This window comes from Limulus polyphemus, unplaced genomic scaffold (assembly GCF_000517525.1).
Source record: "Limulus polyphemus unplaced genomic scaffold, Limulus_polyphemus-2.1.2 Scaffold2332, whole genome shotgun sequence".
Taxonomy (NCBI): domain Eukaryota; kingdom Metazoa; phylum Arthropoda; class Merostomata; order Xiphosura; family Limulidae; genus Limulus; species Limulus polyphemus.
This window is the reverse complement of record NW_013667942.1, coordinates 1-9,954: the sequence shown is the minus strand read 5'-3', so window position 1 is coordinate 9,954 and position 9,954 is coordinate 1. Positions and strand designations below refer to the sequence as shown.

The following is a 9,954-nucleotide window of genomic DNA, read 5'->3' as shown; positions in this document are numbered from 1 at the left end:
AATTTCAGTACCATGTTATTCCAATCGCTGTATCTCACATTTGACAAATCATAGGATGATAAGCAAAGCACATGATGAAACATTGTTCATCATGGTTTTTACAGTGTGAATGTGGGTGGTGCTTATTATAGTAACTGCCATTTTATGTAGAGATTGTATTTAGTATTGGTCAATAGTACTTTTTTATAAGCCTTAGAAAACTTGCTTCTGTAAAAAACTGCTTGGAATGTATGTGACTTTTATTATTTTTCTATAGTAGCTTAAGTCATGGTGTATCACATATCTATTTATATTAATCATTATATTGAAAAAATTCAAAATAGATATATTTTTAGGAAAGATGTTGATCCACGAATGTTAAGGTTAAGATCTGTCGAGTGGCGAGTGCATGGTCTTTACATGAATTAGGCTTAGCACTTTGGACTGAAAGAGTTTGTGATTTTTATATTCTTTTGCATTTAAATCAGCAGTTTTAAGTTCAATAATTTAGCGTAATTTTATATTTAGTTCATAATAAAAATATGATTCAGTATTTAGAATGATAACCTTGTGCGATTTGTACGTACAACTACTGTTGTTGTTCTTGGCAGTTATTTTGATTTAAAAATAATTATCTCCTAAGAAATAATTACTAATCAAGGGTGCTCGAAGATTAGACAATCCTCCTTCACCCTGCTCGTGGCATAAGGTTAAATTTCAATTAATAAGTTCAAGAACTCCCAATAATTATTTCTAGGTTGGCTGACCTGAAGTAGTCTAGCACCAAACTCAGTAACACTGTCCTTAACTTTCTCTATAGCTTCTGCTACTTCATCATGGTCAGCTACAGTTTCATAACTGTACTGGCCCCTTTATTCCAAAGATTGCTGAAATCAATTGAAATTGCAATATTTGGGCTAGAGGAAAGCCCTATACAATCTTTGAAAAACATGCACGGGAAAGTTTTGACATATGATGCCAGCATGAGAAATACACAATGTTCTTGTTTAATCTTTGTTCTAATGCTACGTGTGCTCCATTTCTGTGACCAGTGTTGCTTGCTGTTGTGTCAAAGCAAACTGCTTTTACATGATCAATGACTCCCCATTCTTATATCAAATCTGCCACAGCCGGAGCTTGAGCCTCTCCAGTGATAGAAATCATTTTTGGAACACCAAAGAGTTGGTTTACTCTTGCTTCAAACAGGAACACTGGCAGAAGATCCACTTGTTATTTCCCTGTGAGATCATTAAAGAGCTTGTTACCAAGTGAATTACTAGTGAAACTGTTGGCTGGAACTGTTTCTTTACGTTTTTGACAATTTCTTCACAGAAACATGGTCAAGATCATTGATCAATGAATGGTTGATGGTTAGCTCCTGTATATTATGACCAAGGCTGTGAGTTGTGGCAATAAGTATAAATGTTGGCTTTCTGTCACTCAACTTGGTTCTGCCCATAGCTGCTGCTAAATCAGCTGCTGCTAAATCGGGAGCGATAACACTTCTTCTTGTCCTTCTTTTTTTTTTTAGGTTTTAGGTGATGCTTCTCTAATTGTTCTTTAATCCTCATCATTGTTATTGATACTGTATTCACCAACCTCATTATCACTATTGTGATCTGCTGGTTCCTGTCCATACTGGCCTCACTTCTTTTCTCGGCCCATGATTCCTATACAGAATGAATCTTATCTACCTAATTCATGCACCCACAATGTTCTCATTCCCTCTGAGAAAGAAGAAAGTCCTTGTCTTCTGGGATCTTTATCTGGGTCAGGGCATCCATAGAAGTGATGTCAAAAAAGTCATCCAGCTTATTGACAGGGTCTGCTTCATTAATTCCCTGTATTTCAGTTTTCCTTTTTGAAATTTTCTTTAACCTTGCCCATTTGTCAAAAAGCTTTTTCATTTTGATAATGGCATGATGTTCTGGATGAATCGAAATTTGAGACTTGCTCCAAAATGCTGCAGCCTCCTTTCTCACAACCTTTGAGTTTTCATGAAATGTGTTCTTTAATGTTTTGTGATGATAGAAAAACAAAAAAGCAAAGAAGGCTTTGAAGGTAATTTGTTTCTTGTTCGTTTAGTTTCTTCTGAACCAAGCAGCCAAAGTGTAGTCTTCTTGTTGCAATAGCCATTTGCAATGACATACCGATACAGAGTCAGATGAAATGATACAGAAAGATTTGTTTAAGTGTTTATATACCCTCAAAGAAATTTTAGAAACTACTGTTATGTCATACAGAATATTCCAGAAGTAAAAAGTGACAAAATGTATTATTTATATATAGAATGTTCTTGAATATTCTGATATTATACCTTACCTCTTTTCACACGATAGCTTTTCTCAACGTGTGCTCAATTTTTGCTTGCCACCAGCCTTGAGGCTCCCACTTAACATGTGTTTACACATGGTATAGCTATGTTGTAGCATGGAAGTGAGCATGCGACAAACACTCAGCACAGCTGACTCCCTCTGTACTGTAGAGTATAATCATTGCTTCTCAATGTAACAATGTGTTTTTTTATTGCTTGTGCACTTTTCATAGATAGGTATTTTTTAAGTGGAAGTAACTAAAAATAACATTGCAGATTTTGAGGCCTTTTATTTCTACACATTGGCATTAAATTTGTCTTTGTCTTTGGGAGAAGTGATGGCTTTAGTGTGAAGAGTAGTGGTGTAGTTCATGCAGCCTGTGCCTTATTTTGTACCTGACATACTTCCACCTGTTTCTTGGTTGTGATGGAAAGGATTTTGCCAGTTTTTTTCCCGCTACCTTCTTTTGCTTAATCTTTTACCCATGCTGTTTTGAATCCACCTAAACTTTTTTCATAATTTTGGGATAAAGTTTCTCAGATATGTTTCATTCCTTCTCTTTGTAATTTATTCCCAGCTTTCTTTTATGTGTTTTACTTTCTATACAGATATGCTAGTCCATATTCAATTATTTTTACCACTACTTTGGTGCATGCATACAGGCCTCATCCCCCTTCCTTTTGTTACTTTATATGACTAGGCCTAACTTCATGCTGTATTGCCTTTCTTCAACTCCTAACCTCTGGAGTCTTTTCTTCAGACTTGGGGATCAGATCCTCTGTCATTTATTTGTATTTTCTTAGGCTTCAGTTTCCCACTTTCATTTTACACTCAACACTTTTCCGTTATTTTTCTTCTATTTACCTTCTTTCTTTGGTAATCCACCATTCCTCTGATGGTGTTTTGGCAGATGCTTGTTCACTTATCTTCTTTATAGTGGCATGTTTACCTTCCTCTGCTTTATCCTTTAATATTTGGTTGATCTGTTGCTTGAGTTTGTTGGGGCATGATGCCCTTGTTACTCAAGTCCTTTTGCATCCATTTTCTCTCTTATGCCTTCATCTGGCTCCTTTCTTCTGCCTGTGTGATTTTACTAGAGTACTTGTTTCTCTGGGATCATATATTGAAGCTACATGCCAATGTTCTTCCTTACACTCACTGGTTTGCTTTCTCTCTTGTGCTCTGTATTTGCCTTTCTCTATTTCCTTTCTTTGAACTATATTGTAAATTTTAATGCTAATTTCATTGTTATACATTGATAGCAGAATTGCTTAATTAATTTTTAAATGTAACAGAGTAAAATCTTGTGACGTGCGCAATACAAGGATAACTGTAATTGTAGGCTTAAGGGACATGAAAGATTAGTTTCCCATGCCCTATCATCTTCTCTCAAAGTAGGGGAGGTTTTTCTCTCTTTTAGGGACTTGGGCTTCTTTGTATTTGTGTATCCTCTTAAGTTGTGCTCATTTGCAACATCTAAAATGGACTCTGTGTTACCGCTTGTTGCTAGCTTGAGTTCCTTTGTCCTCCACCATTTTCCTTCCTCCTTCCTTACTCAGTGACTACAAATGGTGACTTAATATACCATTATCATAGAGGGTGCTCCTCTTCCTTCCTCTTGTCTTCAGTCTGTTTCCTGATGCCTCCCTGATGAGAATGGGTGTGTGTGTGTGTTACAACTCTCAAGTTATTTGCATTCAGTGGTCTCAAAATGATTCATCCCTTCATATCACTCTCTTAGAGCTTTAAGCAGTATGTCTGACTTAGATTCATTTTCTTAAGTTGGTTTTTTTATGTCTAGTGATGATACATCCAACCGTACTAGCTGTTGTGTCCAATATCAATTGCCAGGAAGCAGGCATGCAGTATCACTCTTTTATTTTTTAACATGCAACTAAAAGCTTGTAATATTCTGGGTTCTCTGATTCTTGTCATGAATTGACTTTTCAGGCCCGACAGGATACTGCCTGTGGAGTGGTCCCTCATACCTTTTGTGTTCCAGTAGCTGTGCTCTTGTCTGAGCACTCCTCTTCTTGAGGTTTGTGCCATTTGTCTCAAAACCCTATTTCCTCTTTTCTGGTCCCTGGTTTCTCATCCCTCGGCTCTTGCTGGGGATGTGTTCAGTCAGGACTTGTTCGACCTTCTTCTGTATGCCTACTCTCCTATTCATCTTTTCCCTTGTCTAATCTTTAAGGGTCCACGACCCAAACGGGTACTTTTAACTACCCACCCTGAGTGTTACAATATTCCCAACTTAGTCAAAGTCTCTTCTTGAGCATGACCGAGCAACCTTGGCCACAACAGATCACTACCAAACATTCAGAAGTTCACAATTTACATACTTCATTCATTCCAGCTAAGAACAACACAGATAATGTAAAAACAATTATATAAATGAGTGGTATGATTTACCACATATGCATTTCAAATGGCCATCAAAGGGTGGGACAACTTTATATAAGCACACATCCTCAGACACCAACAAAGTGTACAAATGATCAAAAACCTGCAAGGAAGAGTGATGTGCCATTGGGCACAATTGTCAGGGTTATTGACAGTATACACAGTCATCAAATAGAGTTTGACTGAATGTAGTAACGTGGGCTATAATGATTGATGAAGTTCCGATAAATTGTTTTAATATAGTGTACTCAACCATATGTTTTTGGAATAAAAGTGAAAGTCTGTTTAGTAGTTCATAAAGAAAATTTAGTTCTTAACTACCATTTAATATGTACAGGACATGTATTTATTAATTGTCAAACTAGCTGGTATATAAAACATTTTACCCTAATTTATATTTATTTTTTTCTATTTTTCAGTTACATCATTTACCTGTACCAAAAAAGATATTTTTGGAAATACCAAGTATTTCAATTGTCCACAGCCAGAAGACACTTTTGATGAGATTTATTGTTGTGGCACTGAAAATTTTCGCTATTGCTGTAACTCTCAAGATCTCAGTGTTAATGTGTAAGATAACAGAAGTTTTCTTATGTAAATTGTGTTAATGTTACAGGTAAAAGTTGAAAAGAAAATTATTTAATTTTAGTATCTTTCAAATTTCATATTTGTTTACCACATGTAAAAATTAGAAATTTAAATAGTTACTTGTAAGTATTATAAACTCGTTTTATACGACTCATTTCATATTGGCTCTGACTTCAGGTAAAATGAATGACGTCTGATTAAATGAACATTTTGACATATTCAAAATCCTAAAACAGAATACAGTTTTTGAAATATTCATCATGAGAAGTGCTCTTGTAACAGGTCGGAGAATGCATCATATGTAGTGTATAAGAAAATCTCAATGATGTTTTTTTTTTCAAAACTAAAATTATAGTTTTAGGTATTTGAAATTCTTAATGTATTTATACTCTGCTAACTTTTGTTCCAATCTTTACCTTTTCTTAACCATAAATATAACAAACTGTTTGAGAAGGTATATACTAATTGTAACATAAAGAACAATAGCTTTCTTCTACACCTAAAGCTAGATATAGACATTTCCAGATGAGTTATTTCATAACATTCTTGGTTAACCAAAAAAAACTACATAATGAAATTTTCTACTCTGGCAGTATTAATTAAAGGATAATGTTGAATGCAGGTAGTGAACTGTAGAACTGTGCCATTAAATTGAATAATCCATATAAGCATTGATTACTACAATCGGTATCCTGTAAAATAATCAAAATTAATGTTTTGGATAATTCTGACTATTCAAGTAATGAAAATATTGCCATTTAGTTTCTCATTATTATTATTTCAAATTAATTTGAGATTGTTGATTTTACTCAATTAGTATAATGACTTACAAAAATAATCAATTAATCAAAATTACAGCCCTATTATTAATAATTTAGAATATTCCAACTAACCAATTTTCATGTGGGAATAGGCAGTTAGTCGATTGTAATCAATTATCGAGTACGATGATTAATCAATTACCAAATTCTACTACTCACCCAGTTTTAATAAATTATATTCGTGGTACAAAGATTTGTCTTGCAGTAGCAAGTACATTTGAAAATTGTAAACTTTTATATTTTTTATATTTTATTTAAATGTTAAACACTAATATTTAACTATTATGGTTGATTCCTTTGTCATCAGGGTTTGCACAAGTTCATGGAAAATGAGCTCTTAGACTTTCATGATCTTGGTAAAGTTCCAAAGTTTCAGTTTTTCTATAAAGAAAATGTCCCATAAAATAATTGGCTTAATTAAAACCATTAAACAAACAGAAAAAATATTTGATTATTATAATTGAGTTTGATCATATTTTGTGTCAGCCATTGTTAATCCTATGCCTTCTGAGACAAAAATGACAGAAAAATGCATGTTTAATCCAGTGTGACAGGATTCAAGAGGTCTGGAAATCTTAATTTGTCATGAAAAAAGCCCTGGAATTGTATTTTGTAAAGTCTATGAACCTTGTGCAGTAATCATTTACAGTTACAGATATACTAAAGGATGTATCTTGGAAATGAGAAAATAAAAATGTAAATATTAAGTAATCACTTTTTTGAATTAGCAGAGAGTTGCTTCAGATGTGTGGATTAATCATCTATTGAGTTACAAATATTCACAAATAATATAACATAATTTGGTTACATTTCATATCTGAAAAGGACTTTGAATGGAATACTTTATAAAAAGAGCTTGACATGAGATTTACCAGCGATTTTTCACCGGTAGATTGAACGTTATGTGAGTCTTAACACCTTCTGATGTTGCCCCACTTCCTCATGAACAATCCGACCCTGTTCGTTCTGGTGAAGAGTTGATAGCCTTTCTTCCACCACCAAATTTTGCCATGTCTTCCTCTGCCCCACCTGCAGAATCAGCTAGGCCTACTATGGCATTTTTGGCTATATTTTTCAGGTATGTGATGTTTTATCCCTTTCCCTGGATATTAGGGTTCATGCTGTCCATTTCACTTCCCATTTGGTTGTTGTGGGTACCAGCATTCCTCGCCCCCATGGGCTACGGATCAGTTTGTTTGGACATACCATCATGCAGACTGTCCATTTCATCTCAGGTCAGTTTTTATTCAGGTTCTCTCAGTTGGACTTGTTCTCCAATCCTTTTTCCCTCCTCATTTTTCACAGATTCCCATTCCTTCTCTCTACCTTGGGATCCCTTTACCAGTCAATATTGGGCAGACGCCATTCAAGACCTTCTGTTTCAACTGGCATTTGAATATGTCTTATTCCAGGCTATTGGTTGTCCCCATGACAACTGATGCTGGCAGTCTGTCATAGATTGTCCCATCTCATTACTTTTCTCCATCTCCTGCATTTTCCCTTTGAGTCATGTCTCACCCTCTGGCGGGTTTTTTTCTTCCCCAGGCTTCCAGATGACCCAGATGGTTGTCATGATTCTTTCATTTCATATAATGTTTGCTTGCCTGTCACAACCATATCTTTGGCTTGTCCTCTGATGGGTGATTTCTCAGCTCCGCACATTCCCTTCGGGCTTGATTCAGCTACCTATGTTTTTGTCGAGTAGTTCGTGTTTTTGCTCATTCAAATGTGTTCATTGGAGCTTACAGTTCCACGCTCTTACTGCTCCATTCCTTACCACTCTCGAAGTTCTATCGCTTTTGGGGTTGTGGTCTTCCATGACTACCCTTCTCATCTTGGGTCAGGATCCTATGCGAGCTTTTCAGTAAGCTCTTCACAACTAATGGTCTCTTGCATGGGTTTCTTTACAGGCTCTTATTCCCCTTCCTCCTACCACAGTTGAAGATCTGCATTGGTGGTTGGACAGGCCCCACATGCCGGCAGGTGTCCTACTTCCTCCTCCTCCTCTGGATTAATTTCTTTTTACAGATGCTTCCTTTAGGGATGGGGATCAATCACTGGGAAGCTTCTAGGTGTTGGTTTGTGGCCAAGAAGTCTTCTCAACTCCATACTGGCTCTTCTCATGGTTCATTTAGCCTTGGTTCATTTCCTCCATTGGACCAGATTTTGTTTCCTAATGATTCATCCCAATAATTCCACTGTTGTTGCTTACCTCAATCATCAGGGTGGCACCTGTTATGGATCCCTATGTTTTCACACATTGGATCTTCTTTTCTGGACCCACATGCAGGATATCCATATCATGCCATGTCAGGTTCTGAGTGCTTTCTGTAATGTTGTAGATCGTCTTTGCCATCTAGACAGCATCTATACAATGGAGTGGTCTCTTCAGTGATGTATTTCTTACAATGATGCATTAGCTACATCCCTCAACTACACACTCCCTCTGTTTTGGTCTCCGGTCCCTCATCTGCTTATCGTGACTGTTGATTATTTCAGTCAGGATTAGACTGATAATTTCCTATATGTTTTCCTCCCATTCGACTTCTTCTCCTGGTGAGTTAGATTATCCATACTTTGTCATGTCAGGTCATTCTGCTTGCTCCTTACTGGTCAGCTCTGTCGGTGATTTCCACGCCTTCTCCAATTCCACCTTACGCCTCCACTATACATTCACTGTATCTCTACCTGCTTTGACTAACTCAGTCATTGGTGCTTCATCCCATTCTTCCTGTCCTACCTCTTCATGCTTGGTTTTTATCCAGTCATTGGCACGGAGATCAGATTTTCCCAGTTTGTAACTTCTCTTCTGGCCCATTCCATCAGCCTTTCCTCCATGGAAATTTATTTGCATCAATTGAACATTTTTCGCCATTGGTCTCTGGGCCGGGGACTTGCAGCTGTTCAGCCCACTGTTACTGGTATTGTGGAATTCTTACTAGGCTTTTTGATCGGGGGTTCTTCTTTTGCCTTGATTTCTGGTTATCTTGCATCTTTCTCCCACACCTACCATTTTTCCTGAAACCATCATATTTTCTCTCCTACACTCTCCCTGTTGTTCTGTTCCTTCCAGATTAGCTGTTCTCTATGGCGGGCAGCCCTTCTGGACTGGGATGTTCTGGTAGTCCTCGCCTTTTTTTGCCTCCAGTTGAACCACTTTTCACGTGTTCCTTGTTTCATTTTTCCTTTCAAACTTATTTCCTTCTATTGGCTGGGAGATGTCAGCAGTTGAATTTGTTTGCCTTTGCCATCGATGTTTCATGTACTCTTTATCTTCATACATATCTTCTTTTCTGGATCATTCTTTCCTCCTTCACATCTCTGCAGTATGAGAGGGTATGTCTTCCTTTTGTTGCTTTTCCCTTCATTCCATTTCCCACCACATCCTCTTCCTGATCTGGATAGCCTTCTCTATTCTGAACATGCTCTTTAGTGTTGTATTACCTGCACAGTTTCCATCCATGGTGTCCTTTCCCACTTCTTTTTCCCAAGATAACATCCTCTGTTCAGATCTTTTTCTCCATTTTCAACTGATGGGTTCAGCTTTTGTTTTGATTGGCTGATTCATCTCTTACATTGTCCTTCCAGACTTTGTTCCTGGTTCCTTCTCATCAAGTTTCACACCTTATCTTTTCTCTGACATCTCATCTCCATCATCCGTTTTAGGAAATTATTCTGTAGTGTATGTGAATTACATCTCATATGTTCATTGAGGTTTCATATTTGTCGGGTTCTTGTCTTTCTGCCTGCAGCCCTTTTTTGCGATTCAGGGCAACTTTGGATTAGTTTATATTAATAGTTTTTTTTCCCTTTCAGGAGCCCTTGCTTACATTTCTCTATTTTATGGA

General features: G+C 36.8%; 1 long non-coding RNA gene across 1 annotated transcript in view; it reads left to right on the top strand.

Annotated features, from left to right (window-relative positions):
- The window catches only part of LOC111087579, an 8,790-nt gene extending 3,610 nt beyond the window's left edge, over positions 1 to 5,180 (top strand). Inside the window, exon 2 of the long non-coding RNA XR_002612258.1 lies at positions 5,117 to 5,180. This is a non-coding gene — a long non-coding RNA (uncharacterized LOC111087579). The remainder of the gene's footprint in view (positions 1 to 5,116) is intronic.
- Positions 5,181 to 9,954: the final 4,774 nt, after the last annotated feature.